Raw genomic sequence first — 26,567 nt, forward strand, 5'->3', positions numbered from 1 at the left:
CCTTCCATAGGCTAACATTGACTGGTTTCACTTGGAAATTCTTCTAAGTGTGGAGTTTTGAAACTTACAAATATTCCTCTAAAATCAGCCAAACTACGAATTCAGATTTACTCACATGTCATCAGGACAGACCTCAGTGCTGCATCTTTAAGCCCAGTACTGATCCTGAAAAGTAATTCTAACCTTACTTACCAGTAACTTGAATTTCCTTCCATAGGATATCATTGCCTCCCACCCCTGTTCCTGTTTAATAGTACTTCCATGAGTCATTAACCTGACGAGCTCGTGGATGAAGCACTGTGAGAGGTACTTGACCTGAGAAAGATTTTGGCAGCCTACTCAGCAAACCCCAAATTTCAAAGACTGTAATCTCTACTGATGACGGTTAAAGAACCAGAAACACGTGTCTAGAGATCAGCACTATCTGCGCCAACTGTGGCGAAACACTCGAACACTCTTGAAGCAAGCAAGTAACTGAAACTGCATTTACCATAATGGCAGGGGTGAACCTTGCTGGGAGGTGAAACGGTGTGCTCCCACCCCTGATCCTGTTTAATAGTATTCCTGTGAGTCATTGAGCTGACAACCTTGTGGATGAAGCACCCACATGCCTGTGAGAGGTACCTGACCTGAGAAAGATGTTGGCAGCATACTCAGAAAACCCCACATTTGAAAGACTGTAATCTCTACTGATGACGGTTAAAGAACCAGAACCACGTGTCTAGAGATCAGCACTATCTGCGCCAACTGAGGCGAAACACTGGAACTTCTCTTGAAGCAAGCAAGTAACCGAAACTGCATTTACCACAATGCCAGGGGCGAACCTTGCTGGGAGGTGAAGCGGTGTGCTCCCACCCCTGTTTAATAGTTCTCCCGTGAGTCATTGAGCTGCCGAGCTTGTGGATGAAGCACCCGCATGCCTGTGAGAGGTACCTGACCTGAGAAAGATGTTGGCAGCCTACTCAGCAAACCCCAAATTTCAAATACTGTAATCTCTACTGATGACGGTTAAAGAATCAGAAACACGTGTCTAGAGATCAGCACTGTCTGCGCCAACTGTGGCGAAATACTCAAACACTCTTGAAGCAAGCAAGTAAATGAAACTGCATTTACCACAATGCCAGGGGCGAACCTTGCTGGGAGGTGAAGCCGTGTGCTCCCACCCCTGTTCCTGTTTAATAGTACTCCCGTGGGGGGAGGAGCCAAGATGGCGACCGGAGCAGTCGCTTGAGCGCCCGGCTCCGTCGGCCCTTGGCCTCGGACTATCATCCTGATTCCTATCCTTGCCGATTTTCGAGGTGCAACGCGTGCGACGACGCGCTGACTGCGCCGCCGCTTTCCCGAAGTCTTAGCCCGCCCGGATGCCGGAGTTCTTGGTGCCTTTGTTCCCCGCACTGGACCCCTGCTCTACTGTGGCCTCGGCCGGCCCCCTGGAAGCGTCGCAGTCACCGGACCCGCTGGTGCAAATCTGAGCCCCGAGGTCCCGATCCCGCCTCACGCCACGGACGGTCGCCGGAGGAGCCGGGGGAGAGGCGCCCGGACACCTCCTGCACCCTGCACCTGACGGGCTGGAGCTAGAGGGTAAGCCCCGGCGTGACGGGTCTCCTACCCCGCTCTGTGGACCACGCTGTGGAAGGCTGCAGACCCCCTTCTTCTATGGTCTAGTCGGCTGCAGGAGAGCCCGAGGGAGGGGAAGCGACTGTTGGCTTTCACCTGTTGCGGCGCAGACCTGTTGGGAATTGCCTCCTTGTCACGATCCCCCCCCTGGCCACGGTACCGTTCAGCGGTAAAACATGGCGCTGATTGCCTGCTCGCTGCTGGGGGGTGATGCTCCGGTCTCGCCCGCTGCCCGCTTCGCCCTCCCTCTACCGGACTCCAGCTCCCCAGTGCCGTCCCGGATTGCTGCCGCTGTGGGGGCGCAGCTTCCGCTGACATACGGCTCCGTTCTGGCTGCCCTGCGGGACTTTCGTCTGCAATTGTGTGTCGGCTTGCAAACGCTGAGTGAGCGGTTCGACTCTACACTGTCTGCTGCGGGTCGTGAGCGCCCCGTTTGTGATCAACAAGACGTGAGTCTGCCAGTGCTGTGGTCCTCCTGCGGGGAAGTAACGACTGGGTGTAGCGGTGCTCCACTGGTGTCTGCGTTTGGCTTTCCCGGCGCCCAGGATCAATCGCTCTCCTGCTCAATGGCGGATACTTTGCTTCCCCGGTCATTGCTGCCTGCTTTGTTGTTGCCTGCCTCACCGTGCCCGCAGGACCTTCCAGCTGAACTACACCTGACGACCTCGAGGAACCGTTCACGGTGGCCTACGGCTCCTTTTATGTGGAACTCATGTACTTTACAAGCCAGGTCTGGATTTTATATGGTGTGCAAGGGGACCTCAATAGATGATCGGCGGCCATTTTGTGACTCTACTTCTCCATCTTCTTCCAAGCGGCCATATTGTCTTTGTCTGTTCGGGATGCGGGGCATTCACGAGGGGGCGGGTCTAATCGTAAGCCCGCGATCGGGCCAGGGCTAGATTACTTTCTATCATCATAGTTTCACGGACGGGCTGGACTGGGACTGGAATTGTTTGCATATGTTGTGCGCACTCGTCGCGATCTGTCTGCCTTCATTTCCTTGTTGTTACATGCTATCTTCACACGACCGCCTTTGGGTGTAGTGGGGTTTCAGTGTGTGGAGGCTTGGTTGGCCGGTGGTGTCGGGCGCTCCGAGGATACGTGGGCTCCTCCCCGCCTCCTTTCTTCTTTCTTCTCTTAGTTTCTTTACTCTATTCCTACTTTCTCTCTCGTCTATATTTCGGGTTCATTGGGCGACAGGCACTATGCTGGGGGGGGGGGCAGGCCATAGCCTCCGCATTGGTGTAGGGTGGGGGGGTAATTTACTGTCTCTTTTTAGTTCTATGGGCCTCTTTCTTTCATGTCTCTGCGCTATACTTGTTTCGATTCGGGGTCCGGGTGTGGGGTGGATTGAGTGGGGGCGGCTTTTAGGGGGTGCGTATTTACTACTGTGATGATCCTGTTATCTAACTGCATCGCCTTACTGTATGAGATTTTCTATGGCTGTTTTAATGATGCTGCTGCTCTCCAGTGTATGAAGCCGACTCGCGGACTCGAATCTCCTTGTTTCTATCCTTTACTGATTTCTTTCTCGATAAAATTTTTTTTGAAAACCTTAAAATTAACCTTCACTTCTCCTTCCCCTGGTGTCAAGGATCCCTCCAGTGTATGAATCCTGAATCATTGCTAATCTTGACCTTGACGCACAGGGGATGTACTGTTTGTCTCTGTGCTCAACCGTATTGTGGCCGGCCTGATGGTTGTAGGCCCGTATTTGTTCTTTTACTATGCACAAATAAAGGTTTTTAAAAAAAAAATAAAATAGTACTCCCGTGAGTCATTGAGCTGACGAGCTCATGGATGATGCACCCGCATGCCGGTGAGAGGTACCTGACCTGAGAAAGATGTTAGCAGCCTAATCAGCAAACTCCACATTTGAAAGACTGTAATCTCTACTGATGACGGTTAAAAAACCAGAACCACGTGTCTAGAGATCGGCACTATCTGCGCCGAAACACTCGAACACTCGTGAAGCAAGCAAGTAACTGAAACTGCATTTACCACAATGCCAGGGGCGAACCTTGTTGGGAGGTGAAGCGGTGTGCTCCCACCCCGTTCCTGTTTAATAGTACTCCCGTGAGTCATTAAGCTGACGAGCTCATGGATGAAGCACCCGCATGCCTGTGAGAGGTACCTGACCTGAGAAAGATGTTGGCAGCCTACTCAGCAAACCCCACATTTGAAAGACTGTAATATCTACTGATGATGGTTAAAGAACCAGAAACACGTGTCTAGTGATCAGCACTATCTGCGCCAACTGTGGCGAAACACTCGAACACTCTTGAAGCAAGCAAGTAACTGAAACTGCATTTACCACAGTGCCAGAGGCGAACCTTGCTGGGAGGTGAAGCGGTGTGCTCCCACCCCTGTTCCTGCTTAATAGTACTCCCGTGACTCATTGACCTGACGAGCTCATGGATGAAGCAACCCGCATGCCTGTGAGAGGTACCTGACCTGAGAAAGATGTTGACAGCCTACTCAGAAAACCCCACATTTGAAAGACTGTAATCTCTACTGATGACGGTTAAAGACCTAGAAACACGTGTCTAGAGATCAGCACTATCTGCGCCAACTGTGGCGAAACACTCGAACACTCTTGAAGCAAGCAAGTAACTGAAACTGCATTTACCACAATGCCAGGGGCGAACCTTGCTGGGAGGTGAAGCGGTGTGCTACCACCCCTGTTCCTGTTTAATAGTATTCCCGTGAGTCATTGAGCTGACGAGCTTGTGCATGAAGCACACGCATGCCTGTGAGAGGTACCTGACCTGAGAAAGATGTTGGCAGCCTACTCAGCAAACCCCACATTTGAAAGACTGTAATCTCTACCTATGATGGTTAAAGAACCAGAACCACATGTCTAGAGATCAGCACTATCTGCGCCAACTGTGGCGAAAGACTCGAACACTCTTGAAGCAAGCAAGTAACTGAAACTGCATTTACCACAATGTCAGGGGCGAACCTTGCTGGGAGGTGAACCGGTGTGCTCCCACCCCTGTTCCTGTTTAATAGTACTCCCGTGAACATGGAGAAACCTCAGTGCTGCATCTTTGAGCCCAGTACTGATCCTGAAGAGTAATTCTAACCGTACTTACCAGTAACTTGAATTTCCTTCCATGGGCTAACATTGACTGGTTTCACTTGAAAATTCTTCTTAGTGTGCAGTTTTGAAACTTTAAAATATTCATCTAAAATCAGCCGCACTACAAATTCCGATTTCCTTCACTATTATCAGGAGAGACCTCAGTGCTGCTTCTTTCAGCCCTGAACTGATCCTGAAAAGTAATTCTAACACTAATAAATTCACCCAGGCACTCTCCTTGCAGTACTCTAATCATTCAGTCAGCATCCAAGTACTCATGCAGTGAGCCAGGCATTAGCACATGGACTGCCTCAAACCCCTATCGACTATGCATGCAGTATCCTAAGTGACCAACACACTTATGGTTCTGCACTTATACATTCAACAAAAAAAATCAATATTTCAGTTTCAATATTTTAAAAAACATTTTTATTTCCATTTATATGAAAACAATATAATGTAATTTAAAAAATAAAATATGTAAAAATAAACAGCTAAAAAACTGTAAAAATCAGTATAAAAAAATACATATAACTATTATTACATTTAAAAATTATCATTTAAAAAACCTTCGAAATTCACTGAAAAAACCATAGGTTTCAGACATGTTATAGTTAGGAATTAGCATTTAAAAAACCTTGGAAATTCCCTAAAAAAAAACATAGGTTTCAGGGCTGTTATAGTTAGCTGGACATTTCACTCATACAAAACCATTGAAATTCCTCAGTTATAGTTAGTTGTACTCACTATAACTCGTGCGCCCGCAATCCACTGCTGATGATGTCACATATTACATCATTCATGACATGGTCAGTGTCATCACTGATGACATCACTGATGACATCATCCAGTGAATGTGGTTTGGTTCGTTAGTTAAATATGTATTATATATATAGCAATCTGCATTGAAGAATGAGTGGATAGATATATAAATATAAATATCTGGATGGAGGATTTAGTAGCAGTGTGATTGACTATTTACTTGACTATTTTATAGTGTCTCACTAAATATAATGGATAGTGACTAAACTGTGTGAATACCTGTGTCACTTTGTCAGTTGTTGTGTAAACTGCTGTACCAGTTGGCTACTAGCTATGTGAAAGTCTATATTAGTTATTGATTAGTTAACTGAGTATTTGTATGGGAGAGTGAATGTGTGTGTGTTTCGGTGGGGGGTGTGTGACTGCCGAAAGATGTGTGAATAGTTGATTCAGTAGGTATATGAGGTTAAGACTACATGTTATAACAGTTGTTTGGGTGAGTGAATATCTTTATGGGTGTGGTGATGAGCAAATATCTCTCTTAATGGTACATGTCCAACAAACTAGAAAAATAAAAGGCAGTGTATGTGACAGTTGTATATAAATAAGTATACATAAGACTCAGTGATTGTATGAGTGACTGTATGGATAACTGTATACTTGTAGTAGTGATTTTATAACACACTAAGTATGAGTTACTATCTATATGAGTGTGTAGCTGATTAAATGTAAGTAGGATTAGTTGTTTGCATAAATGAGTAGGATGACTGCATAAGTGAATAGGATGTGTGCTGGTGTGTAATGTCGATATAGGTGTATAAGTATATTTGATAGTGTTCTATTGATCATTGACAGCATGTATGAGTGAATCTATAGGTAAGTGATTAGATGTGTGTGTAGATCTAGGAATCACTGAGTGGGTTTTTAGAAACTTGTATTTGTGTGTCAATGGATTCAAATATGGTACTCTGTATTTTACAGTGAGTGATGAAAGGTTATACTAGTGTATGATGAGGTGTATCTGATTGTCACGTGGATGATGTCATCAGTGATGTCATCAGTAATATCATTTGAGATGTCATCAGTGATGTCACTGACCATGTCATGAATGATGTAATATGTGACATCATCAGCAGTGGATTACGGGCGCACAAGTTGTAATGAGTACAACTAACTATAACTGTGGAATTTCAATGGTTTTGTACGAGTGAAATGTCCAGCTAACTATAACAGCCCTGAAACCTATGGTTTTTTCAGTGAATATATATATATATATACATCATCACTTCCACGCCAGGACACCGGGAATCCCCTTATGTCACTCGAAACACGGACCAAAAGGTAGTGCAAATTTAATTTATTCCTCATATGCCGCCATCATAACGTTTCGGCTCGTCCGAGCCTTGATCACATGACAATGCAATGTATATATATATTCACTGAAAAATTTGTTATCAGTGATATCATAAAACATGTCATAAGTGATGTAATATATGAGGTAATAAGCAGTGCATGGCGGAGTCGCAAGTTATAGTTAGCACTGCTAAATATAACTGATGAATGTCTGTGTTATTTTTAGTTCAAAACGTTAATGTTGTCACTGACACATTCACCTAACTATAACGTTAATTTAACCTACGGTTACAAAAAAAAGAAAAAAAAAGATATTTTGTATCACATCTAACTATAACGTTACATTAACCTTGGTTTTTTTCACTATATATAGAGAGATTTGGATGGTATTTTACCAATCCAAAGCTGCAATACTGTGCCTGGAGTGGTAAAAGGCTTTGCCCATTTTAGAGCCCTGCATGGATAGCGCTGAGCGAATCCCATGTTTAAAGACTTTGCTGTAGAAATGGCAAAGACTTTGTCCCTTTCTATCTCGGCATGGATGGTACTGTGCTAATCCTACACTTAAAGACTTTGATAGAAAAGCAGACATTTGAGGTGAGCAAATTTAGTTGTCGCTGGTGTTTAGAGTGCTCTATACTGGAGCTGCTTTTCACCTAAATCTGAGAACTACCCAGAGTTCTCTGCTTCTTTTTTTGCAATATATATATATACCAAATGAAATTTCGCATTCTTTCGGTTATGCGAAAACCAGCCACTCCAAACGAGATTGATAGGAACAGGATTTATTCACCAGTCAGTCCATTACAAAAGCATGACGCGTTTCAACCCTATCGGGCCGTAATCATATGCAGTAATGACACACACAGTAACTGACGATTTTAAATGTTTTGGCAGTATGAACAGTGAGGAAGGACTCTCGTGCATCATATTTAAAGGTATAGTAACCCTCAGTTTTTCACGGACTTCAATATCCATAATCCTTTACGACTGTAAAGATCGAATCAATGCATTCCACCTCTTAGTACTGATTTCATCAATGCTTAGTTTGCAAAATATCACAGAAAAATGTGTCCGCTTATTGCCTCATGAGGAATAATTCTGTTTAGGGCCAAGTGGTCATTTTAACAGCAGTTTGCATTCAAAGCATTACTCGTGTTTATCAGTTCGTCATGCCAGTCTGTGCGCTGTTAAAAGTTCAACATTTTCAATTCTCGAAGTGCAAGGAAAAATACCTCAGCAGACTCTGGCTGTTTCTCCAAGATATTCCAAAGATTCTCCAGCAGGCAGGCCTCCCGCTCCCACAGTGGCAAGCCTTCCGTCGGCAGTGGGCCCAATCTGCTTAATCTCTCTGTCGTAAATTAATGACAGCCGGCGGGCATCCCTTGACAATAATCCAAATGAAAAACTGACGTGAAGGACGCCTCAGCCTGGCAAGTCGGGGCTTGGACAGCGACGTCACCGCTAACATATACCAAATGAAATTTCGCATTCCTTCTGTTATGCGAAAAACAAGCCACTCCAAACGAGATTGATAGGAACAGGATTTATTCACCAATCAGTCCATTACAAAAGCATGACGCGTTTCAACCCTATCGGGCCATAATCATATGCAGTAATGACACACACAGTAACTGACGAATCAGATTTGTAGTATTATTTTACAAACGAAAGGATGCCGCACTCCAGGGTATCGCAGTTTCCAAGATTTTATTCACACACCACTAACACCAACGAGCTTCGACACAAGGTCTTGATCACGGTTGATCTCAGAAGTTGAGCATCTGGAGTGACTAGGTTTTCTCCGAACAGATGTATACTAATTGAAGACCGTGTGCAGTAGGGGTTAACCTTCTATCTATGGAATGTCTGACCAACTTAAAACGTGCCACGGGGTGCGTTTGCACAGTGGTGAAGGTAGGGGGCGGGGCCTGAGGTGATACTGTGCAAACATGCCCTGTGGCACGTTTTAAGTTGGGGAATTCATTCCTCCTCAATCCAGAGGTCCCCTAGGGGACAACTAGCCCACCAGATACCTCCAGTAAGCTCCACAGAGCTGCGTTGCAGAGTGTTGTAAAAAGGGGCGTGGCCTCTGAACACCTCTCTGCAATGCAGCCCCCTGGCGCATACTGGAGGTACCTGGTGGGCTAGTTGGCCCCCAGGGGACCTCAGGATTGAAGAGGAATTAATTCCCCAACTTAAAACACGCCACAGAGCGTGTTTGCACACATATCACCTCAGGCCCCGCCCCCTTCCTTCACCATTGTACAAATATTCCTCTAAAATCAGCCGAACTACGAATTCCGATTTACTCACCTGTAATCAGGAGAGAACCCTGGGCTGCATCTTTTAGCCCAGCACTGACCCTGAAAAGTAATTCTAAGCGTACTTACCAGTAACTTGTATTTCCTTCCATAGGAATCCATTGTGTGGTTTTCACCAGAAAATTTTCGAAGTGTCCATTTTTGAAACGTACAAATATTCCTCTAAAATCAGCCGAACTACGAATTCCAATTTACTCACCTGTTATCAGGAGAGAACTCAGTGCTGCACCTTTTAGCCCAGCACTGACCCTGAAAAGTAATTCTAAGCGTATTTACCAGTAACTTGTATTTCCGTCCATAGGAATCCATTGTGTGGTTTTCAGCAGGAAAGTTTCTATGTGTCTATTTTCACAAACTAAAAATATTCCTCTAAAATCAGCCGAACTACGAATTCCGATTTACTCACCTGTTATCAGGAGAGAACCCAGGGCTGCATCTTTTAGCCCAGCACTGACTCTGAAAAGTAATTCTAAGCGTACTTACCAGTAACTTGTATTTCCTTCCATAGGAATCCATTGTGTGGTTTTCAGCAGAAAATTTTCCAAGTGTCCATTTATGAAACGTATAAATATTCCTTTAAAATCAGCCGAACTACGAATTCCGATTTATTCACCTGTAATCAGGAGAGAACCCTGGGCTGCATCTTTTAGCCCAGCACTGACTCTGAAACGTAATTCTAAGCGTACTTACCAGTAACTTGTATTTCCTTCCATAGGAATCCATTGGGTGGTTTTCAGCAGAAAATTTTCTCTGTGTCCATTTTTTAAACATACAAATATTCCTCTAAAATCAGCCGAACTACGAATTCCGATTTACTCACCTGTAATCAGGAGAGAACCCAGTGCTGCATCTTTTAGCCCAGCACTGACCCTGAAAAGTAATTCAAAGCGTACTTACCAGTAACTTGTATTTCCTTCCATAGGAATCCATTGTGTGGTTTTCAGCAGAAAAGTTTCTAAGTGTCTATTTTCACAAACAAAAAATATTCCTAAAAAATCGTCTGTATGACTTAAACACATTCTTTCAACTGTTTACAGGAGGTTGGCCAGTGCTGGATCTAGGATCCACCACTGAGTAAGAAAAAGTAACGATAACACTACTTACCTGCTAAGTGAATTTTCTGCCATAGGATAACATTGGTGACTCTATGTGAAAAAATTTCTAAGTGTCCACTTTTAACCCCTTCAGCGCGGCGCGGATTTCCGCGCCACGCTGAAGGTTCTGTGCGCGGGCGGGGCCATGACGGAGCGGTTCCGTCATGCGCACAGCGCAACCGACGTGCATGACGGAACCGCTCCGTCATGCGCGTCGAAGGGGTTAAAATGCAATAATATTCCTTAAAAATAACTACTGTAACCAAAACGCTTTTACTCAACTGTTTACAGGAGATGTCCAAGGACTGAATCTAGGATCCAGTCCTGTGGTTAGAAAAGTAATCCATAAAGTAACTAATTGCATTTAACTAGAAATTCACATTGAGCTCAATGTTGCTTTGTGTTTGAAATTGGGTTGGGCATTGTAACAACTGTAACTACTGTACTTAAAAGTCTGTTGCCTATTTGCCAAGAATTTAAACTAAAGTAATTCATTCTGAGAAAGTATATTTTGTATTGTAATGTATAATGTAATTATAATGTAATTAAAAAAAATATCTAATAATAAATAGTTTAAAAAATGTAGTAAATCAGTATCAAAATATCAGTATAACAATTAACATCAAAAATTGTCATTTACAAAACCTTTGAAATTCACTGAAAAAAACATAGGTTTCAGGCCTGATATAGTTAGGAATTAGCATTTAAAAAACCTTTGAAATTCACTGAAAAAACCATAGGTTTCAGGCCTGATATAGTTAGGAATTAGCATTTAAAAAAACTTTGAAATTCACTGAAAAAACCAAAGGTTTCAGGCCTGATATAGTTAGGAATTAGCATTTAAAAAAACTTTGAAATTCACTGAAAAAACCAAAGGATTCAGGGGCGTTATAGTTAGGAATTGGCATTTAAAAAACCTTAGAAATTCACTGAAAAAACCATAGGTTTCAGGGGCGTTATAGTTAGCTGGACTTTTCCCTTGTACAAAACCCTAGAAATTCCCCCGTTATAGTTAGTTCAGCTAACTATAACTCGCGCCCCCGCAATGCACTGCTGATGACGTCACATATTACATCACTCATGACATGGTCAGTGACATCACTCATGACATCACTGATGACATCTGAAATGACATCACTGATGACGTCATCCAGTGAGTGTGTGTTTCTGTAAATTTTAAATATGTTTAATATATATATAGGGAAAAACTATGGAAAAATGAGTGGGTGTATAAGTGTGTGAATGGATGATTTAGTAGGTGCGTGACTGACTCTATAAGTCACTATGTATCTTACTGCAGACTAGTGACTAAACTGTGTGAATGTCTGTATCTGTCTGTCTGTTGGCGTATAAGCGGCTGCATGATTTTGTGAATAGCTATATAATGACACACACAGTAACTGACGATTTTAAATGTTTTGGCAGTATGAACAGTGAGGAAGGACTCTCGTGCATCATATTTAAAGGTATAGTAACCCTCAGTTTTTCACGGACTTCAATGTCCATAATCCTTTAAGACTGTAAAGATCGAATCAATGCATTCCACCTCTTAGTACTGATTTCATCAATGCTTAGTTTGCAAAATATCACAGAAAAATGTGTCCGCTTATTGCCTCATGAGGAATAATTCCGTTTAGGGCCAAGTGGTAATTTTAACAGCAGTTTGCATTCAAAGCATTACTCGTGTTTATCAGTTCGTCATGCCACTCTGTGCGCTGTTGAAAGTTCAAAATTTTCAATTCTCGAAGTGCAAGGAAAAATACCTCAGCAGACTCTGGCTGTTTCTCCAAGATATTCCAAAGATTCTCAAGCAGGCAGGCCTCCCGCTCCCACAGTGGCAAGCCTTCCGTCGGCGGTGGGCCCAATCTGTTTAATCTCTCTGTCGTAAATTAAAGACAGCCGTCGGGCATCCCTTGACAATAATCCAAATGCAAAACTGGCGTGAAGGACGCCTCAGCCTGGCGAGTCGGGGCTTGGACAGCGACGTCACCGCTAACATATACCAAATGAAATTTCGCATTCCTTCTGTTATGCGAAAAACAAGCCACTCCAAACGGGATTGATAGGAACAGGATTTATTCACCAGTCAGTCCGTTACAAAAGCATGACGCGTTTCAACCCTATCGGGCCGTAATCATATGCAGTAATGACACACACATTAACTGACAAATCAGATTTGTAGTATTATTTTACAAACGAAAGGATGCCGCACTCCAGGGTATTGCAGTTTCCAAGATTTTATTCACACACCACTAACACCAACGCGCTTCGACACAAGGTCTTGATCACGGTTGATCACAGAAGTTGAGCATCTGGAGGGACTAGGTTTTCTCCGAACAGATGTATACTAATTGAAGACCGTGTGCAGTAGGGGTTAACCTTCTATCTATGGAATGTCTGACCAACTTAAAACGCGCCACGGGGCATGAGTGATGTAATATGACGTCATCAGCAGTGCATTGCGGGGGCGCGAGTTATAGTTAGCTGAACTAACTATAACGGGGGAATTTCTAGGGTTTTGTACGAGGGAAATGTCCAGCTAACTATAACGCCCCTGTAACTTATGGTTTTTTCAGTGAATTTCTAAGGTTTTTTAAATGCCAATTCCTAACTATAACGCCCCTGAAACCTTTGTTTTTTTCAGTGAATATATATATATATATATATATATATATATAGATATATATATAGATATAGATTTAGATATATGTATTTCAGTGGCAGTCGCTACTGTGTAGTTACACTTAGGTTAGCTGTTCCATAGATAGACGGTTAACCCCTACTGCACAGGTCTTCAATGAGTATACAACTGTTCAGAGAGAGCCAAGTCCCTCCATATGCTCAACTTCTATTACATAACTTTAATGGTTCCCCGAACAGGGTCTCACAATAACCTACTTGAATAAAAGCCACTTGTGTTACTTAAAGACTTTATTAATGGTCGATGGGACCAGTGTGAGATGTGAGGATTGTATATAGAAGCAAGATACAATCTGTGCGTGATGGTCTGCCTTACTTAATATTTTAAACATACATACTAAAATTACTGATAACATACATAGAAAAATATGTAATAATAAAATAACTAGAGTGATTTGATAAGAAGGTTTGAAGTTTACCCACTTGTAATTGATGAACAAAATGCTGATTTTAATGATGTGTTTGCTGAAAGAGTTGACAGTGCACAAAAGCAATAAATGCTTACTTCACCTAGGGTTCTTTCTTCTGACAATGTTCTTGTACACCCATCAAAATACAAATAAACTACCATTACAATTGTCCAGATTTTGTACAAATTTACCACATGTACATATTTGTCTATTTTTCACCTCACTAAATATACTTCTATTAAATTTATAAATGTATAAATATTATTTTTACAAGTACAATGAAAATTGTAAATAAAACACTTGGTATATATGTTTGTTTACAAAATATTTCATAAATAAAAATTAAAGACAATAAAAAAAAAATCATTACATATAACACATTTTATTTAAATATAGGATGGATTTTGCTTTGTTTTTATGTAAGCAAACAAAGGTACAGATTTGAAAAGTGTGCAGTTACAAAATTAAATGGAAGCCCAATTTGAGCTATTTTATAAAAATAATTGAAACATTCTAAAGAATTGTAACACAGTACATAAAAAACAAACCTCCCAATAGATAAGACTTTTTGTGTGGGTAAAGAATTGACAATGTCATTAGGTGATCGATTAATAGAGAACAAACTGGTTTGAAAGAAAGGATGACATTATTACACAAATTGAACTAAGGTACGAGCAGAACAACCACACTGAGGTTTTTTATTGACATTGTTGCATATAATAATCATGCCCTCATCATCATCCTCTGAAGGCTCCTCATGATCTCTAATGTTTTTGACTGGGTCAGCCATAGGTGTATGTGTCTGAGTTAAGGAGACACCAGATGTCGATGGTTAGGGACATGCTTGTTAAGATATCAGTGAGTCTACTAAACTCTGCATATATAACTCTGGCTGGAAGAAGCTGTTGAGGTACCATGACTGAAACCATGTTCTGATTTAGGACACACTTAATGCAAGGAGGAAATCCATTTTTTCTCAAGTCCATTTTGAAAATTAATGAATGTTGAATTCATATTTTTAAAATATTTCTCTATGCTAAGTTGAGATTTTATATCTGACCCTTAATATTGGTTTTTAATGGCTTAGGCAACTTCAGCTAGTGACTCCGATGCCATGCAAGTATGAATGACTGTACTTAATATCCTCAGCCAATTATTTATTTGGGCACCAACCCCCTGGACTCCTTCCAGAGTGTCTGATTATGTGTCCATCCCCTTCTTTACTTCATCAACTATCTTTTCTTTTCTGTCCTGTCTGCCTGTCTCTCAAAGGTGTCTTCTGGATTTTTGCCATCCACAAGAGCATGATATGGCCTTCTTTATCAGGAATCAAAGGCTTGCTGTTGCATAAGACACACTCTAACACTGTTTTCCCATGGAGTGATTGGTGAAGTGTTATTTAAATCATCAACGAGATTGAAGAGAGTATCTTCATCAATGAAGGGCAGGAAATAGCATTCCTAAGTAATAGAGTTGAATACACAGAATAAAATATTCAAGTTAATAGAATTCCAACCCCGGCAAGGCGTCATTCCTTGTAGGTCTCTCAGCAGGTAATACACATGCTACATTCTAAATGCTACTGCTTGCATACCATTCTAGAGCATCGAACAGAAGGAAAGAATTGTTCTATACTTAACCCTATACTTACACAGGAGATAACTACTACAATACTACACACAAAAATAACCCCAAAAAGGGAGCACATATGTGGTTTAATAGGAAAACTTGCTGTGAAGGGAAATTTGCGTATAATAGATTTTAAGTATACACATCAGGTGTACTACACGCCGGTGAGATTGCACCGCTATGGACTGCATGATTCTGTTCGCTGCGTGAAGTGTGGACATCCTGAAGCAGACTTCCTACACCTTGCATGGGAGTGTGGAAGGGTGACTTGGTATTGGTCAGCTGTCGTGCGCGATATAACGGAAATGTCAGGGGTGAACATTCAATGCACCCCCCTGGTATGTTTGCTGCGTTGTGTCCCACATGTGAAGGGGGTGATGGGCCGATTCGTACGCTTGGCTTTGCGTATGGCTAAACGGAGAGTGGCCATTACGTGGGGAAGGAAACGAACACCCAAAACTGAACATTGGATCAAGGACCTTGTGTACTGTAAAGACAATATTGAGTTATATGCAGAGGAATTACCAACATCATCAAGCCTGAAGGATATATGGGTACCATTGAGGCAATTCTTGCACCAGAGGGCAACTGCGGAGGCACGAAGCGACAAAGGCTAGACAGGTCATACCTAAGGGTTAATCATACTACTACCGCAGCACATCTGTAAGTACGTTATGATGTTTCTATCTCTCAGTTGGACACTACAACAGCAATTGCTCCAGATCTGAATTTTTGTTTCCTGATTTGTTTGTATTAGTTGATTATGTTTTTATTTGGGGGGATTATGCTTTGGATCATTGTATATGATGGCATTGTGAAGTATGTCTTTGTTTTGTTCATTTTTGAAAGACAATAAAAAAAAATTAAAAAAAAAATAACCCCAAAAAATCAAACCTTTCCAAATTCTTTGTTTTTTTACAATTCTTCCTTTAATAGTTTTTCTAACTTTATTTTCACTCATATCCATTCCTAAAGTATTAGTACCAGTTATCGGTTGTAAATCTTCCTTAGAAATCTCTTCTAACATACCATTGGTAACATGAACAACAGGTTCTTCTCCACACACTTCAAATTCATTTGCATGATTATCCTGGTTAAGATAATTATACAGGGATAAAACCGGAACATCCAAAGATTTCCAGCATTAACAACACCATGTTCCTCATTTCCACTTCTTTCTAACAGGGGATAGGTGGCTGAAATGCCATACCTCACCATTGTGTAATAAAGTTGTATTATTCATCACCTTAACAACTTTCTTAGGTTTGCTAAATCTTTTCTCACCTTTTGTGATCTTTTTGCACTCTTATCACTGACCCATTGCCCCTCACATAACTTAGTTTGTTTAGTTCCATGCTTGTCATCATAATACACTTTGTTTTTCTTTTGAGATTCTATTATGCATCTTTTCACTTCTTCAGTGTCACACCCACCCATTTCACTTCCCTTCATCCAACCAGGATTCACGTTGAAATGAGGAATTCTACCTCTCGTTAATGAAAAAGGATTTTTACCGACAGTGCCATGAATCATACTCCTGTAGGCCCAAACAATTTTCTTCACTTCATTATCCCATGATATGCCACCTTTGTTGGTGAGTTGCAAAACAACTTTGATACTATTGTTTCTCCTCTCACCAATACCATTGCCACTGGGATGATATAAAGCAGTGAACCGTTGTCGAATCCCAGATGCCATAAAGTAATTCATCCTTTCATAGGACGTAAACTGCACCCCATTGTCTGACAGGATTATAGCTGGAAATCCTTTCCTTAAAAATATTTTATCCAAAAATGAAATTACTGTCCTTTTGTTGATGATTTCCACAATGCTGACTTCCAACCACCTTGAAAAAGTATCCACTAGAACTAAAATGTATTTACATGAACCACCTTGCCAAGTGATTGGTCCCATGATGTCTAACGCAATTACCTTCCATGGTAGCTTTGGACAACCTAAAGGTGGGTTAAAGGTTTTAAGAGATTTATCAGACGTCTTACACTTGATACACAATCTGACAAATCTTTCAATGTCTATGTCCACCTTGGGCCACCAATATAACTCCTTGAGCCTGTGTTTAGTGCGTGTGATGCCTGAATGACAATCATGACATAAATCAATAATCTTTTCTCGTAAATTCTTGCGAGGGATCACTTTGTCTCCACGTAAAACTAACGAGTCGTGCACAAGTCATTGCGAACTTCCCAAAAACCTCTGTATTCATCTTTCAACAATTTTTTTACATGCCACTCCATCCATTCATAATCCATTCTTTCACTTCAAGTAAAACTTCATCAGTACTTTCATTCTTTGCTAAAACTGTCCTGGGATCCAATCACTGACACATTTGCTACAGAGAATTAGTTCCAAGGATTATTGTCAACTTCTGTCAAGGGTAAAGACATTCTACTGAGAAAATCAGCTGTAAAATTCTTTACTCCTGGAACGTACTGAATGTCATGCATAAAATCCTGTAGTCTCATGGAGAGTCTTGCTATCCTTGTAGAAGCATTAATCAAACCCTCTGCAGTTAAGAGTTTGGCCTAAGTTTCTCGTTCGATATCTTGGTATCTTTCCTCAGTGGGGCTAGACGAACAAGAATCAAATGCAATCATGACTTCTCTATTGTTATCATCCAGTTGTGTGAGGACACTGCCTAATCCTTTATTGCTCGTATCAGTAATAACAATAATACTAGCAAGAGGATCATGACCTTGCAATTTTGGTGCCCTGCCAATAGCATTCTTAATTTCTTCAAAAGACTGCTGACAGGTATCAATCCAAACAAATTGCACCTTGTTCTTAAATAAAGATCTCATAACATAGTTTTTTTTCAGAGAACTTTTCTACAAATTTTGCATAAAATTCCGCTAGACCTAAAAAGGATCCTAAGATCATCCTTAGATTTGGGCGCTGGGGCATCAATGATAGCTTTTACTAAACTGGTTTTAGGTCTAATACGCGAAGTTCTGATCACATGACCTAAATAGGTACCTTTCCTTTCTGCAAATTAACATTTAGAAATTTCTGCCGTAGCACCTTTACTCTGTAAGATACTCATTACTTCTCTCAAACGTTCATCATGGATTTTTTGGCTGGAACCCATAACCAATATTTCATCTTGAAAGTAGATGACACCCTGCATATCACCAAATAATTCTAACATCAATTTTTGAAAAACTGCTGCCGCAGACACTAAATCAAAAGGCATTTGGCGAAACTGAAAGCAGCCAAAAGGTGTGCAAAGCCTGTAAATTCCCTGCTAAAAGGATGCAGAGAAATTTGGTGATATGCAGAAGAAAGGTCAATAGTAGAAAACCATTTTGCATTTTTAGTTAAAGAGAGCATTTCATCAATCCTAGGTAAAGGAAATTGGTCCACTACGATATTGTTGTTTAAATATCTCAAGTCAATGCAAAGCTGAGCCTTACCATTGGCTCGTCTTGCAATAACTACAGGTGAAACCCATTCTGAAGCCTCAATGGGTTTGATAATATGTGCTTCCTGGAATTTCTTAAGCTCTTCCTTGACCTCCTCCCTAACTATCAAAGGGACATGACGTACTTTGTGGATCTTGGGAACAGCAGTAGATTTCACACAAATCTTATGTGTGAACCCTTCAAGTTTCCCAATTTTCCCACTAAAAACACTGGGAAACTCTTTCAAAATTCATTTTTTTGTTTCTTCTACATCACATGTAACTAACACTAACACACACGTTGATCCTTTCATCCTAAGACAGATGGGCCATCTGCTGCCACATACAATTTACATGAAGCTCTCTTACCTTTAAATTAAAAAAAGGAGTGTTCTATATCCTAACATGTTGATCTTTTCCCTTTTAAAACATTCAGGATTGACATCAGTAGGTTTCAAATAAGGACCCATGAGATTAACAAACTTTTCTTCCTAAATGGAACGAGCAACAATAGTGAACGGAGATCTGGAGTCTGCCGCCACTTGTAATGTAATACCCCCAAAAGAAACCATACATAAAGGTTTGTGGCAATTATCCCCACTTGAATTCAATACTACGCTCTTTTTTTTGTCAGTAAGAATGGTACAGGAATTTTCAATAGGATCATCAGAATCATTTCCTGATCAATCTGAACCACTTTCTTTAACCCATGCCACTTGACTTTTCTTTGTGCGTTTCTTCCTACACACCCTTGCGAAATGCCCCTCAATTCCACATTCCAAACACTTAGATAATTTAGCCGGGCATCTGTCAAACCTGGCAGTATGTGAGGTACTACCACACCTAGAACAAACAAAACTAGAACTATTCCCCCTAATGTTCCCATCTTTCGTTGAATTAGATTTTTGGTTAAATGTATGATTCCTAGAAGTATTAGTCTTTTCTCTTTTTCATCGGACATTTTGTTGACTGAAGTATGGTCAAGTGAGGGAGTCACAGCTTTGGTGCACCTCTCAGAAAGTTCTGCTTTCTTGACTAAAGTTTCAATGTCTTTGAGGCTTGTTTCACCTTCTATCCACAGCCTATCATGAATGTTTTTGTTTTTAGTGCACATAACAATCTGATCTCTGATCAGTTCATCATGTAGGGTTCCAAATCGGCATTTAATCGCAAAATTCTTAATAGCAGACACATAGTCTTCGATGGATTCATTAGCATCTTGCTTACATTTGTAAAACGCACGCCTGCAAACAGCAATGCAAACTACAGGTGATTAGTGATCATCAAGATCAGAAATCGCACTTATAAAAACATCAAAGTCACCTCCTCTTTCTGATTTTTGCATCTGGGTATATACTCTAAGACCTTCAGGGCCTAAATAATGTAATAATATATGTTTTTCTATCTGGTGACATAATACAACCGTTGTCTTCTAGGGTAGCAATGTAATCAATGAAATATTCTTTCCATTCTTGCCATTTGGCAGTAGGTTCACCTGGATTAGTTAGGAACTCTTAGGGGTATTCAGATTTATGCTAATGTTTATTGCACCCATAGAGCTAGTGGTGCCTGATGTTGTGCTTGCAGAATTACCTTCCATTTATTTTTTAGGTAAAAAATAAAAAGAAGTGGGAAGTACATTCGGCAAAATAATTAATTAAATTCAACAAAGAGGCAGAAAAACAAACAAAACCCAATTAAAAGCCTCTTAAAACCTTACTGTAGTTTGCAATCCATTGAAGTCAGCAGAGCGTTATTAAAGTGTGATCTGTGTATGGAGCTATGGACAGTAAAGATCTGCAAGATTCAAAATCCTGAATACTGGTCCAAAATGGGCGCATGTAGGGTCATGCGACGTGACCTTATCCACAAGGAAATGATGCAATACGTGAGTAGCACACTCGCTGAACACAGCACGGCTGAAGAGAAGGCGGCTCGAGAAGCAACTGCAGTTCCCGTTTCAAGGTAAACAAAACTGAACCACTAGATGAGATGAGTTAGTCAACACAAGATGTTAGGGGGTAAAGGAGGGGGAAACAAACTCACTTGTAATCGGAGCTCCGTAATAGCCTCTCCAATCAGATGTCCCCTTAATAACGTGCAGAAAACTTGCGCGATAGTAAATCCTTGCGGAGAAATAAGGAACCTCAAAGGAAGTAGCCACAAAGTGGAGAAGGGTTGGAATTTAACATCAATCATTGCCAAAATGATGTAGTATTCCTATGTAATAGAGTTGAATACACAGAATAAAGTATTCAAGTTTGTTTATTCCAACCCCTGCCAGGCGTCATTCCTTGTCGGTCTCCCAGCAGATAATACGTATGTTACATTCTAAATGCTACTGCATGCATACCATTCTAGAGCATGGAACAGAAGGAAAGAAAGGTTCTATACTTAACCCTATACATTCACAGGAGATAACTACTGCAATACAACACAGGGTTCTCTCTAATGAAATCAACATTTTAAGAAGTATTGGCCGTACCTAAAAATAATAATATATATTTACTAAATCTGATATGAATTACATAAATAGCAAAGCAATATTTTTTAAATTCATAATTACAATATAAAAATATTTTTAAATGTAGGTTATAACTCTTTAAAATAACATCGTAGACATTAAAATAACATATATAGATATACATTGACAAATGCAAAGTAACTGATTAAAATTTGGAGTGGGTGACTACCCAACTCAAGGAATATTCACAATCCATGTCAGGGTGAACGCTCAATATCATTAAATCTGAAAGAGACACGTTAGTGATAGATTCCTTACCTTAGAATATCCCCAGGCGTCAGACTGGATCCGGAAAGTTTCGCTTAGCAGTACCCCTGCGCGTCAATAGGTGGCGCCACAGAGAGTACTGAGGCGCCACCCATGCGCGCTGACGTCAGTTCTTTCTTTTTCCGCGCCAGCAAGTGCAGATCCGGATTGAGCACGTACCTTAGTCTCTTTTGACTACTATTTTGGTACTTTTTGTCTCCTCTCTTTCTCCTGGTGCAAGTAGGGATGCCCGGCTCTAAGTCCTGTGGGACTTGCTGCCGGAATATGTCGGTGGCGGACCCCCACGATGCCTCTACTGCCCGGAGACTGCCCACGACTCCCGGGATTGTCGAGCCATGGCCCCCAAGGCTTTGCGGGAGCGGCGTAGGAAGTTGCTAGAGGTCCGGCATTCGTCACACCGCCGCTCCGGGTCCAGGGGCCGTTCACGGGACCGCTCACGGGACCGGAGCCGATGCTCATCCGGCTCCAAGTCTTCGTCTTTGGATTCTGGTAAGCGACATCATAAAAAGAAGTTGAAGAAGCGTGTTCGCTCTCCGACGTCCCCACGTAGCTCCCTGGAGGCGGACGAGGGGGACAGGGGCTGTGCCCCGGCGGCTCCCCTGGAGCCTGGGAGTACCGCAGCCTACCTGCCATACCCGGGTCTGTCGGCGACTCCCAAACAGCTGCAAGAGTTCCTTGCTACCATGGACTGCCTTTTTAGGCATCGGGCTCCCGCCGGCGTGCCTTCAGGCCGCGCGGTCCCGTGTCCAGATCCTGTTGGGCCGGCGGCTCCGCCACCGGCGCCAGTCCCGGCGCCACAGGATCCTGCGCCAGCGGCTATGGCCCCGGTGCCAAGAGGTACGGCATTGCCGGCTCCGTCGCCGCCCTCCGCTCCACCCTCGGCACCACACTGGGTGCCATTTATTCATCCCTTGCCCCGATTCCAGGACCATTTTGTTCTGGCCTGGGATCCACATTGGGAGCCGTTCCCGGCGCCGTTCACCCCATCTCCAGCTCCGGCTTTGCCGCTGCGACAGGCCCCCTATACGGCAGAGGCAGACGAAGACTGGGAAGGGTCGGAGGACCCCCTTGCCCGGCAAAGTGACTCAGAGCAGGATTGGGTGGATGACTTGGAGGAGGCAGGCGACCTCAATGTCTCCTCTGACCCGGGGTTTGCCTGCCTTCCCTACGATGGAGGAAGGTGCCTCCTACACGATGGTCCTCCGTCGGGCGGCTGAGGCCCTCAATCTTGACCTCCCCACAGTGGCTCTCAAGACCAACCTCCTCACGAGGTGCTCCAGACGGTGTCTACTTCGTCGGAGCCGTTGCTTCCCTTCAATGACACCCTTACCGATGTCCTCTTGGGCACTTGGTCGAGGCCGGCCACGGGGGCCTCGGTGGATAAAAACGTCGCCAGGTGCCACCGACCGGCACCCGGTGATGCCGCCTTTTTGACTTCTCACCCTACGCCTGAGAGCCTGGTCATTCAGGCCTCGACGTCACAGAGTGCTTTTTCTACGGCCCCACCAGATAAGGACTCTAAACGGCTGGACCAGTTTCGGAAGCGGTTTCTCTCTTTGGCCAGCTTACGGCTGCGGTCGGTGAACACCGCCTGCTTGTTGGGCCGCTACTCCCACGCGGTGTGGGATGCTGTTGCTCAGGTGTTGCCTCAGTGTCCTGAGGAGGTGCAGGCTGTCCTTTCTCAGGCAATTGCTGAGGGTACAGATGCGGCTAAGTTCGCCATTCGGTTTGGGTTGGACACCGCCGACTCATTGGGTAGGGCGATTTCTACAACTGTGGTGTTGCGACGTCATGCCTGGTTGCGTTCGACTGGGTTTTCGCCTGATGTCCAAAGCTCGCTCATGGACATGCCCTTTGATGGCACCCGCCGGTTTGGTGACAAGGCTGACAGTGCCCTGGAGCGCTTTAAGGATTCGCGGGCTACGGCCAAGTCCTTGGGCCTTTCTACTAAAAGTTCGGCCTCTCCTGGTTTTCGTTCCTTTCGTGGTCAAGGTAGAGGCAGTCAGGTGCGCCCGTCCCCTAAGCCTGGGCAGAACCAGCCCCAGCGCGGCCGGGGTCACGGTTTTCGCAGGGGCGGGGCGGGGAACCAGCGTGCGGGTCCGTCCACCTCCATCCCTGCTGCTTCCGCCCCCAAACCTTCCTAATCTCAGCTTCGGGAAGCACCCTATGCTGGTGGGTGGCAGGATCTGCCACCACCTCCCTCACGGGCGTGAGATTACATCAGACAGATGGGTGCTGCAGATAATCTGCCACGGTTACCCCCTTTCCTTTCAGTCCTCTCCTCCTGCCATGCCACTTCGGTGCCACCGCATGTCGGTGGATCACGTGGTTCTTCTCCGACAGGAAGTCACGGCCCTCTTGGCCAAGGGGGCCATTGAGTGCGTTCCTGGGCCGGAAGTAGGGAGTGGTTGTTATTCCCCCTACTTTCTGGTCCCCAAGAAGGACAAAGGGGGCCTGCGTCCTATCTTGGACTTTCGGGATGTCAGTCGCTTTCTCCGGAAGAAGAAGTTCAAGATGCTGATTCTGGCTCAGGTCTTAGCTGCCCTCGACTCTGGAGACTGGATGGTAGCGTTGGACTTACAGGACGCATATTTTCATATTCCCGTCCTGCCAGCCCACCAGCGTTGCCTGCGGTTCATGGTAGGCCAGGAGCATTTTCAGTTTTCCGTGCTCCCCTTCGGCCTTACCAGCGCCCCTCGGATGTTCACGAAAGTGATGGCGGTGGTTGCAGCTTATCTGCGCAGGTCGGGTGTGTCGGTCTTCCCCTACCTCAACGACTGGTTGTTGAAGGCAGGCTCGCCCCAGGCCGTCGTCCACCACCTTCAGACTACGGCCGACCTCTTGCATTTGCTGGGGTTCTCCATCAACGTGCTGAAGTCACACCTGAGTCCCTCTCAGAAGCTCCCCTTCATCGGAGAGGTTCTGGATTCAACGCTGTTTCGGGTTTATCCACCCGAGCAGCGAGTCCGGGATATTCAGGCTATGATTCCGATCTTTCTTCCTCTGTCCCGAGTTTCAGTCAGGGTGACCCTCTGGCTCCTGGGCCTGATGGCCTCCTGCATCATGCTAGTGCCATATGCCAGATGGCATATGCGGGCTCTGCAGTGGGACCTGAAGTTCCAGTGGGCGCAGCATCAGGGCAACCTGTCAGATCATGCCCAAATCTCGGAGGGCACTGCACTACAATTGCAGTGGTGGATCACGAATCACGATTGGGTCAATGGCAGATCCCTCTCCCTTCCCCCAACCGGAGCACACAGTGGTGACGGATGCTTCCCTCCTGGGATAGGGAGGCCACTTGGGAGAGCCGGAGATCAAAGGACTCTGGTCTCCGGCGGAGTCCCGGCTCCATATCAATCTGTTGGAGCTTCGGGCGATCTGACTGGCACTGAAGGCATTCCTTCCCTCTGTCCGGGGAAGTGTGGTGCAGGTGTTCACGGACAACACCACTGCCATGTGGTATTGCAAAAGACAGGGCGGGGTGGGGTCCTGGACCCTATGTCAGGAGGCTCTGCACCTCTGGACATGGCTGGAGCATCAACGCATTACCTTGGTGGTTCAACACCTGGCAGGTTCTCTGAACACTAGGGTGGACGGCCTCAGCCGCCGGTGCTTGATGGATTACGAATTGCGTCTGCACTGGAACGTGGTGCAAGGTCTCTTTCAGCAGTGGGGAGAGCCTTGGTTAGATCTATTCGCCACCGAAGAGAACGCGCAATGTCATCAGTTCTGCGCATTGGAATTTCCAAGGCGGTGCTCGCTCTGCAACACTTTTCGGCGCGAGTGGAGTTTCAGTCTGTTGTACGCCTCTCCGCCTATACCACTTTTGCCCAGAGTGCTGAAGTAAGATTCTGCGCAACTGGGCCCAAGTCATCCTTGTGGCTCCGGATTGGGCACGAAGATACTGTATCCCGAGCTACTCAGCATGGCGATCGATCCCCCGATCCGTCAGCCTCTTCGGGAGGATCTTCTGTCGCAGCAGCAGCAGGGGACGGTCCTCCACCCAAACCTGTCCAGCCTCCACCTCCATGCGTGGAGATTGAGCGGCGACAGTTGACAGCTTTCGATCTTCCTCCCAAAGTCTGTGATGTCATCTTGGCAGCCAGGCGTCCCTTCACTAAAACGGTATACGCCTGTCGGTGGAACAAATTTGTGGCATGGTGCACAGCTAAGGCTGTGGATCCCCTTTCTGCCCCTCTTTTGGAAGTTCTTCTGTTCCTGCTTTCCTTGGCCCGGCAGGGCTCTGCTCTGGGAACTCTTAAAGGTTATCTTTCTGCCATCTCCGCCTTTCTCCGGCTTCCTGATCAGCCTTCTCTTTTTAAGTCTCCGGTTGTTAACCGTTTCCTTAAAGGCATTACGCACACCTTTCCTCCCGTGCCGTTCATCATGCCTCAATGGGACTTGAATCTCGTTTTGACCTATCTGATGTGCGCTCCTTTCGAGCCCCTTCATACGTGTCCTTTGCGTCTTCTCACTCTCAAGACGGCTTTCCTGGTAGCTATCACCTCTGCCAGGAGAGTGAGTGAGCTCCAGGATCTTTCTTCCAAACCTCCTTTCCTTTCTGTTCATACGGACAAGGTGGTTTTAAGGACCCGTCCTTCTTTTTTGCCAAAGGTTGTCACCCCTTCCACATCGGGCTGACCAACACTTTGCACACATTCTTTCCGCCTCCTTCAAGGGAGAAGGAAAGGCTCCATCGTCTGGACCCAAAACGTGCGCTTGCATTCTATCTGCAGCGTACGCAGCATTTCCGGGTGGATGACCAGTTCTTTGTTGGCTACGTGGATGCCAAAAAAGGTCAGGCCGTGCACAAACGAACCATCTCACGGTGGGTCATTCTGTGCATCAAAGCATGTTACTCCTTGGCTAAGAAGGAGCCTCCTGTGGGGCTGCGTGCCCATTCTACCAGGGCAACTGCAGCCACTACTGCCTTGGGACGCGGCGTTCCCTTGCAGGACATTTGTCAGGCAGTTACGTGGGCCTCGCTGCACACGTTTACCAAGCATTACTGCCTTGACAGTCAAGTCCAGAGAGACGGCTTCTTTGGCCGTTCTGTTTTCCGTGACTTTCTGGTGTAATTTGTTCGCAGACACACCACCGGGGTTGGTATTGCTGGGGTATCTATTCTAAGGTAAGGAATCTATCACTAACGTGTCTCTTTCAGATACACAAGTTACTACTTGTGTAACGATATATCTTTAAGAGACATTAGTTAGTGATAGATTCCTTACCACCCCACCCATCCTCCTCGTTCTGCGAACTGGTTACTAGGGTTAAGGTCATCCCTCTTAGGGCCCTAGTTTTCTGCACCAATGGTCAGTATCTTGCATTGCTCTGCGTTCCTGGCGCGGAACGTTGTGTACAGAACTGACGTCAGCGCACAT

This window comes from Triturus cristatus, chromosome 2_1, assembly GCF_964204655.1.
Source record: "Triturus cristatus chromosome 2_1, aTriCri1.1, whole genome shotgun sequence".
Taxonomy (NCBI): Eukaryota; Metazoa; Chordata; class Amphibia; order Caudata; family Salamandridae; genus Triturus; species Triturus cristatus.